The 9,285-nt window shown below is 35.9% G+C and overlaps 1 non-coding gene across 1 annotated transcript; it reads left to right on the forward strand.

Annotated features, from left to right (window-relative positions):
• The first annotated feature begins 2,462 nt into the window (after positions 1–2,462).
• Positions 2,463–2,570, forward strand: LOC112761315 (small nucleolar RNA R71). The gene has a single exon (XR_003181715.1). It is a non-coding gene; the product is annotated as a small nucleolar RNA R71 (small nucleolar RNA).
• The last annotated feature ends 6,715 nt before the right edge of the window (positions 2,571–9,285 follow it).

A 9,285-nucleotide genomic window follows, 5' to 3' on the forward strand; every position in this document is an offset into this window, starting at 1 on the left:
AGAAGAAAGAAAGAAGGAGAAGAAGAAAAAGAATAGAGGAGATGGAGGGAGAAGGTGTATTCGGCCAAGGGTAAGAAGAGAGGGTTGTGTTGTGTGAAAATGAAGAAGGAAAGAGGGGTTTATATAGGGGTGGGATGGGATTTAGGGTTCGGCCATTAGGGTTGGGTTTGGGAGGGAAAAGAGTTTGAATTTTGGAGGTAGGTGGGGTTTATGGGGAAGAGAGGATAGATGTAAGTGGTGAAGAGGTGATGGGAAAGAGTGATTGAGGTGATTGGTGAAGGGTATTTGGGGAAGAGAGTTATGAAACGGTGTGAAAAGGAGAGAAGAAGATGTGGGGATCCTGTGGGGTCCACAGATCCTGAGGGATCCTGTGGGGTCCACAGATCTTGTGGGGTCAAGGACTTAACATCCCTGCTATAATTAGGCGTGTAAAACGCCCTTGCTGTGCAATCCTGGCGTTTAACGCCAGATTACTGCTTGTTTCTGGCGTTAAACTCCCAAATGTAGCCTGTTTCTGGCGTTTAATGCCAGGCAGATGCTTGTTTCTGGCGTTAAACGCCAGCTTGGTGCTTGTTTCTACCATTAAACACCAGACAGATGCTTGTTTCTGGCATTTAAATGCCAGACTGCTCTCCTCCAGGGTGTGCTATTTTTAATGCTGTTTTTCATTCTGTTTTTGATTTTTCAGTAGTTTTGCGACTCCACATGATCATCAACCTAATAAAACACGAAATTACACAAGGAAAATAAAATAGATATAATTTAATAACATTGGGTTGCCTCCCAATAAGCGCTTCTTTAACGTCAATAGCTTGACAGTGAGCTCTCATGGAGCCTCACAGATGTTCAGAGCATTGTTGGGACCTCCCAACACCAAACTTAGAGTTTGAATGTGGGGACTTTGGTTGACTCTGTAGTGAGAGAAGTTTTTTATGCTTCCTTTCCATGGTTACAGAGAGAGATCCTTGAGTTTTAAACACAAGGTTGTCCTCATTCAGTTGAAGGACTAGTTCTCCTCTGTCTACATCAATCACAGCTCTTGCTGTGGCTAGGAAAGGTCTTCCAAGGATGATGGATTCATCCTTTTCCTTCCCAGTATCTAGGATTATGAAATCAGTAGGGATGTAAAGGCCTTCAACCTTTATTAACACTTCCTCTACTTGTCCATAAGCCTGTTTTCTTGAGTTGTCTGCCATCTCTAATGAGATTCTGGCAGCTTGTACCTCAAAGATCCCAAATTTTTCCATTACAGAGAGTGGCATTAAGTTTATTCCTGATCTCAGGTCACACAGAGCCTTCTCAAAGGTCATGGTGCCTATGGTACAGGGTATTAAGAATTTACCAGGATCCTGTTTCTTTTGAGGTAATTTCTGCCTATCCAATGCATTTAGTTCATTGGTGAGCAAGGGAGGTTCATCTTCCCAAGTCTCATCACCAAATAATTTGGCATTCAGCTTCATGATTGCACCAAGGTACTTAGCAACTTGCTCTTTAGTAATTTCTTCATCCTCTTCAGAGGACGAATACTCATCAGAGCTCATGAAGGGCAGAAGGAGGATCAATGGAATCTCTATGGTCTCTAATTGAGCCTCAAATTCCTTTGGTTCCTCGAAGGGAAACTCCTTATTGGTCACTGGATGTCCCAGGAGGTCTTCCTCACTAGGATTCACATCCTCCTCCTCCCTTGTGGGTTCGGCCATGATGGTTAAATCAATGGCCTTGCACTCTCTCTTTGGATTTTCTTCTGTATTGCTTGGGAGAGTACTAGGAGGAGTTTTAGTGACTCTTTTACTAAGTTGGCCCACTTGTGCCTCCAAATTTCTAATGGAGGACCTTGTTTCATTCATGAAACTTACAGTGACCTTAGATAGATCAGAGACTATATTTGCTAAGCTAGATGGATTCTGCTCCGAATTCTCTGTCTGTTGCTGAGTGGACGATGGAAAAGGCTTGCTATTGCTAAACCTATTTCTTCCACCATTATTAAAGCCTTGTTGAGGCTTTTGTTGATCCTTCCATGAGAAATTTGGATGATTTCTCCATGAGGGATTTTAGGTGTTTCCATAGGGTTCACCCATGTAATTTACCTCTGCTATTGCAGGGTTTTCAGGATCATAAGCTTCTTCTTCAGAAGATGCCTCTTTAGTACTGTTGGATGATTCCTTCAATCCATATAGACTCTGAGTGATCATATTGACTTGCTGAGTCAATATTTTATTCTGAGCCAGTATGGCATGCAGAGTATCAATTTCAAGAACTCCCATCCTCTGAGGCGTCTCATTACTCACAGGATTCCTTTCAGAAGTGTACATGAACTGGTTATTTGCAACCATGTCAATGAGCTCTTGAGCTTCTGCAGGCGTTTTCTTTAGCTGAATGGATCCACCTGAAGAATGGTCCAATGACATCTTTGATAATTCAGACAGACCATCATAGAATATATCCAGGATGGTCCATTCTGAAAGCATGTCAGAAGAACACTTTTTGGTCAGTTCCTTGTATCTCTCCCAAGCTTCATAGAGGGAATCACCTTCCTTCTGTCTGAAGGTTTGAACATCCACTCTAAGCTTGCTAAGCTTTTGAGGAGGAAAGAACTTGGCTAAGAAAACCGTGACCAGCTTATCCCAAGAGTTCAGGCTGTCTTTAGGTTGAGAGTCCAACCATATTCTAGCTCTGTCTCTTACAGCAAATGGGAAAAGCATAAGCCTGTTAACCTCGGGATCAACCGAAAGGGGTCTTCGGATGGAAGTCCATAAAACTTGCAATTCTGTTGCATCAGAGAAACTAGTTGAGGTTTCAGCTCAAAATTGTTTGCTCCAATGGCAGGGATTGAGATGCTTCTTCCATGTAAATTGGAATTAGGTACAGTAAAGTCACCAAGCATCTTCCTTGCATTGTTATTATTTTCGGCCATGTCTCCTTCTTTTTCGAAAATTTCTGTCAGATTTTCTCCAGAGAGTTGTGCTTTAGCTTCCCTTAGCTTCCTCTTCAGAGTCCTTTTAGGTTCAGGGTCAGCTTCAACAAGAATGTTCTTATCCTTGTTCCTGCTCATATGAAAAAGAAGAAAACAGAAAAGAAGAGGAATCCTCTATGTCACAGTATAGAGATTCCTTATGTAAGTATAAGAAGAGAATAATGGAGGAAAGAAGAGATAAGAATCCAAACACAAGGGAGAGGAATGAGTTCGAATTCTTGGGTGAAAGAGGGGTGTTAGTAGATGAATAAATAATTAGAAAGAGATGAGGAGAAGAGAAATTTGAAAATTAAATAAATTAAAATAAAAGTATTTTTGTTTTTAAATTGAATTTAAAATAAAAATAAAAATTAAAGTTCGAAAAATAGAAAGGAAAATTGAATCAAATTAAATTAAATTAAAAACAGTTAGTTAATTTAAAAAGGAATTTTGAAAAACAGGGAAGGGATTTTCGAAAATTAGAGAGAGAGAGTTAGTTAGGTAGTTTTGAAAAAGATAAGAATCAAACAAAAGATTAAGTGGTTGATGGAAAAAGATTTGAAAATCAATTTTTGGAAAGATAAGAAGTTAGAAAAGAAGTTGGAAAAGATTTTGAAATTGATTTTGAAAAAGATGTAATTGACATTTATTTTGAAAAAGATTTGAAAAAGAAATTTAAAAAGATTTGATTTTTGAAATCAAAGTTGATTACTTGACTAACAAGAAACTAAAAAGGTATTATTCTAGAGTTTAAAGACTGCACCTTTCTTACTAGGCAAGTAACAAACTTAAAAATTTTGAATCAATCACATTAATTGTTAACATTAATTTCGAAAATATGAAATAAAAATAAGAAAAAGATGTTGAAAATCAATTTGAAATTTTCGAAAATCATAAAAGAAAAATGAAAAAGATTTGATTTTTGAAAAAGATTTGAAAAAAAAGATAGAATTTTTAAATTGAAAATTTGATCTGACTCATAAGAAACAACTAAATTTTAAAAAGTTTTGAAAAAGTCAACTCAAATTTTCAAAAATTATGAGTAAAATAAGGGAAAGATATTTTTTTTTATTTTTGATTTTTAATGAAGAAAGAGAAAAACACAAAAAAGACACAAGACATAAAAATTATGAATCAAAACACACAATGCATGCAAGAACACTATGAATGTCAAGATGAACACTAAGAACACTTTGAATGTCAAGATGAACACCAAGAACTTATTTTTGAAAATTTTTAAGAAAAGAAAAACATGCAAGACACCAAACTTAGAAATTTTCAATAACTAGACACCAACAAATTAAAATTGCATATGGAAAACAAGAAAAGATGCAAAATAAGAAAACATGAAGATCAAACAAGAGGATTCATCAAGAACAACCTGAAGATCATGAAGAATGCATGATGAATTTTTGAAAAATGCAAGAAAATTATAAAAACATACAATTAACACCAAACTTAAAAATTGGCACAAGACTCACACAAGAAACCCAAAATTATTTTTGGTTTTATGATTTTATTAAATTTTTTTCGAAAATTAATTGGAAAAAGAAAAATAAGGATTTCAAAATTTTTAATAGGAATTCCAGGAATCTTGCAATATTAGTATAAAGCTCCAGTCCAGGAATTAGACATGGCTTAGTAGCCAGCCAAGCTTTCATTGAAACCTCCGGTCCAAAACACTAGACATGGCCAATGGCCAGCTAAGCTTTAGCAGATACAAATCAGACATACAAAAGCTGATACTTCATCCAACTTCATTCTATGCTGATAAGTGGAAGCCCCAGTTCCAAATGAATTAGACATGGCTATACAGCCAGCCAGGCTTCAACATGCTTCATAAAACTCTAGAATTCATTCTTAAAAAATATGAAGAACATAGAATAATTTTTTTTTTAAAATATTTATTTACAAAAAAAAAATTTTTTTTGTTTTATTTTTCGAAAATAAAATTAACGAAACAAAAAGCTTAAAATTAAAATAAAATTACATAATCTGAGCAACAAGATGAACCGTCAGTTGTCCAAACTCGAACAATCCCCGGCAACGGCGCCAAAAACTTGGTGAGCAGAAATTGTGACGGTTCATTCCTTGGTAACGGTGCTAAAAACTTAATACGCACGTTCATAATCTTAGTTCTTTGTCACAACTTCGCACAACTAACCAGCAAGTGCACTGGGTCATCCAAGTAATAAACTTACGTGAGTAAGGGTCGATCCCACCCCACGGAGATTGTCGGCTTGAAGCAAGCTATGATCATCTTGCAAATCTCAGTCAGGCAGATTCATATGGTTATGGATATTTGATAATTAAAATATAATTAAAATATAAATAAAACATAAATTAAAGATAGAGATACCTATGTAATTCATTGGTGAAAGTTTCAGATAAGCGTATGAAGATGCTTGTTCCTCCTGAACCTCTGCTTTCCTATTATCTTCATCCAATCATTCATACTCCTTTCTATGGCAAGCTGTATGTTAGGCGTCACCGTTATCAATGGCTACATCCTATCCTCTCAGTGAAAATGGTCTAATGCTCTGTCACTGCATGGCTAATCATCTGTCGGTTCTCGATCATACTGGAATAGGATCCATTGATCCTTTTTCGTCTGTCACTACGCCCAGCACTCGCGAGTTTGAAGCTCGTCGCAGCCATCCCTTCCCAGATCCTACTCGGAATACCACAGACAAGGTTTAGACTTTCCGGATCTCAAGAATGGCCGTCCATGGATTCTAACTTATACCACGAAGACTCTGATTAAGGAATCCTAGACATATTCGTTCAATCTAAGGTAGAACGGAAGTGGTTGTCAGGCACGCGTTCATAGGTTGGGAATGATGATGACTGTCACGATCATCACATTCATATTGAAGTGCGAATGAATATCTTAGAATCGGAATAAGCTTGAATTGAATAGAAAAATAATAGTACTTTGTATTAATTCATGAGGAACAGCAGAGCTCCACACCTTAATCTATGGTGTGTAGAAACTCTACCGTTGAAAATACATAAGAACAAGGTCCAGGTATGGCCAATTGGCTAGCTCTCATAAAGGTCTAAGATAGCATAAAACTGATCAAAGATGTCTAATACAATAGTAAAATGTCCTATTTATATCAGACTAGATACTAGGGTTTACAGAAATGAGTAAATGATGCAGAAATCCACTTCTGGGGCCCACATGGTGTGTGCTTGGGCTGAGCATTGAGCTTTAAACGTGTAGAGGCTTCTCTTGGAGTTGAACGCCAGTTTGTAACCTGTTTATGGCGTTTAACTCCAAATTGCAACCTGTTTCTGGCGTTTAACTCCAGAATGCAACATGGAACTGGCGTTTAACGCCAGTTTGTGTCGTCTAAACTCGGGCAAAGTATGGAATATTATATATTGCTGGAAAGCCCTGGATCTCTACTTTCCAACGCAATTCAAAGCGTGCAATTTTAAGTTCTGTAGCTCTAGAAAATCCACTTTGAGTGCAGGGAGGTCAGAATCCAGCAGCATTTGCAGTCCTTCTTCAACCTCTGAATCTGATTTTTGCTCAAGTCCCTCAATTTCAGCCAGAAAATATCTGAAATCACAGAAAAACACACAAACTCATAGTAAAGTCCAGAAATGTGATTTTTTATTAAAAAATAATAAAAATATACTAAAAACTAACAAAATCATACTAAAAACTATGTAAAAATAATGCCAAAAAGTGTATAAATTATCCGCTCATCACTCTGCTCTGATTACTCTTTTCTCTGTATCTCTTTACTCTGCTCTGATTACTCTGTTTAATGTATGTAATTAAAGCTTATGTAAATTTCGGTATGAATGGTTAGCCTGTCCCAAGTATAGGTTCATTAAGTCTATACTAAAATAATTTAACTTTTCATATATCACCTAACCCTAGGCGCAACTCAAGAACTAACTATGTTGCTCCTAGTTCGTTCACTAGTCTCTGTTAGTTTCTGTCATTAAAACTTTACCGACTTTTCCCTTGATTTTTATCTTTTCTTCAACTTTTTATCTTTTCTTTGTCTTTGCCTCACTAATATGTTATTACCACTCCCTAAGTGTTTTTTGAAGGTAATTATGAGATTCTGAGCTTAAAGTTGTCTTTCTAAAACTTTTAAGAAAAACTCTCTTTTTCGTATTATTTTATTATTTTTATTAAAATATTATTTTAAATTAAATAATATTATTTAATATTTTATTATTATTTATTATTTTATTATTAAATTTTCAAAAATTACCTTACCTTTAACTTTTAAACTTTAAAATTTACTTTTTACCCCGGTAATTTTTAATATTTCTACTTTAACCACCCTAACTTTTCGAAATTACAAAATAACCCCCAAACACCAAAATATTTACTTCCTTGCCCTTTTATGGATCAAAAAGGTGCTCTTCATTGTTCTTCACCACACTCAAAATGTTCTTCGTGTTCTTCGTAAATTTTTCGGATTTTTTCTTTGTTTTCACCCATTTTTCAATCTTTTTGGCAACCAATTTTTACCATAATTCAAAATAAAATTGCAGCCACTAAAGCTGCATATTTTCCCCTTGAATACAACACAAATTCAACCCCAATTTGAGGGTTAGGGTTTGAAATTCCAGCAGCCATTACGAACACAAATTCATAGTTAAATATCATCAAATTTCATCAAATTTTTACCGAAATTTCAACAAGAATCACTCATATAAACAATAAATTTCAAGCATAACCAATCCATAATCACACAACTCAAACACAATTAATCAAGATTAATTTTACCAAACCACACCTTGATTTGCTGCTCCAAATCTGGTTACTCTTTGAAGTGTTCTTAAAGCACTTTTTCCTCCTAAAACACATCAAGAACAACTTTGAATCCATAAAATCTCAACTGACCAAACCTTAATCAACATGTTAGGAAGGGATTCCTCACCTTAAATGTGCTAGGAATTGAAGATATTTGGCCCACAAGTCAAGCTAAGCAAGATATCTAAGGAAAAACATCAAGAAAACACATGTTCATGCATGTTTCCTTAAAAACCAAATTCAAAAGGGAAAGCAACAGCTATCTCACCTTATTTCCAGCCTTGATAAGTTACATGGTTATGTAGAGGAAGAAGAGAGGATCATTTTGGTGTAATCGGAGTTTTGATTTGAGTTTTAGTTCGGAAGAAATCAAGCTTTGAAGATTTGGAACTAAGAACTTTCTCTCCTTTTTCTCTTGATAATTTTCGGCCACAATTAGCAAATTAGGAAGCCTTGGAGGTCTTGGGGGTGAGAAAAGTCATGCTTGATGATGATTGGCTAGTTTGGGAGGTGGTTGGAAAATATCTCAGCTGTATAATTACTAAAACTAGATGTATTAGAACATACACTTAATAACACTTCTAGAGATTAATATCTGAGCCACTAGTATAAATGACACTAGTAACATGAATAACATGAGAATAGAAGATATATGATGAGGCATTAGCATTGCTAAAGTCAACAGAGAGTGCTGTTGTTAATCTGCACTAGTAGATTGTGAACCCGGTTAAACCGATTTCCTTTTTTAACTAAAACAAACCAGGTAACCATATAATATCATTCAAGAATCTTCTAATGCCAATATAATAATAATGTTATACTATTATCTTTCTTCTCTCATAAATCGACTCCAGTTCATCAAACTGAGATTGTTTATGGAAACTAGAATCAAAACTCCTAACCGATACGGTTCAAAAACTAGGTTCTTCGTGATTGCGTTATCGAGCTTGCCTCAGAAGAGGTTCTAGCTTAAGGATGACATAATGACAATGAGGATTGAGATTCTTGATGATACAATAGAGGTGTTTCCTTTACTAATCTTCCGGAGAAATCCGTGCCTTCAGAAAAGATCTCGCGTATTCGAAAAACAGGGTTGTTACATTCAATCATCCTAAAAGAAAATTTTGCCCCCAAAATTTTAGCCATGTGTAGAATCCATCTTCAAGCGATCTATTTCCTTCAAGCCATCCTGAAGAAGAGATCAGCCCATTACTTACAGCATCCAAATCTCATATAGTCATAGCCATGGAGATCACAACAACTATGAAGATAGATGTGCCTTGCATCGATTTGACATTCGAAACTCGATTAAACCATGCCTGTTCACATTCATTGAGGTCTTATCTACACCAAACAATCAACATTAAGGTGATCAATCTTAATATCTCAAGTTAAGCACGAAAATTCCCAAAATGAGCACTCATAGACATTCATGCTTAATGTATCTTAAAGATACCCTCACGGAATGAGACACACAAGCAGAGTATGCAGTAAAGCATACTCAGTCCACTCCCCAGGCTCTACTGGGAACGAACTGCTCTGATAC

The sequence above is a fragment of the Arachis hypogaea genome, chromosome 16 (genome assembly GCF_003086295.3).
Source record: "Arachis hypogaea cultivar Tifrunner chromosome 16, arahy.Tifrunner.gnm2.J5K5, whole genome shotgun sequence".
Taxonomy (NCBI): Eukaryota; Viridiplantae; Streptophyta; class Magnoliopsida; order Fabales; family Fabaceae; genus Arachis; species Arachis hypogaea.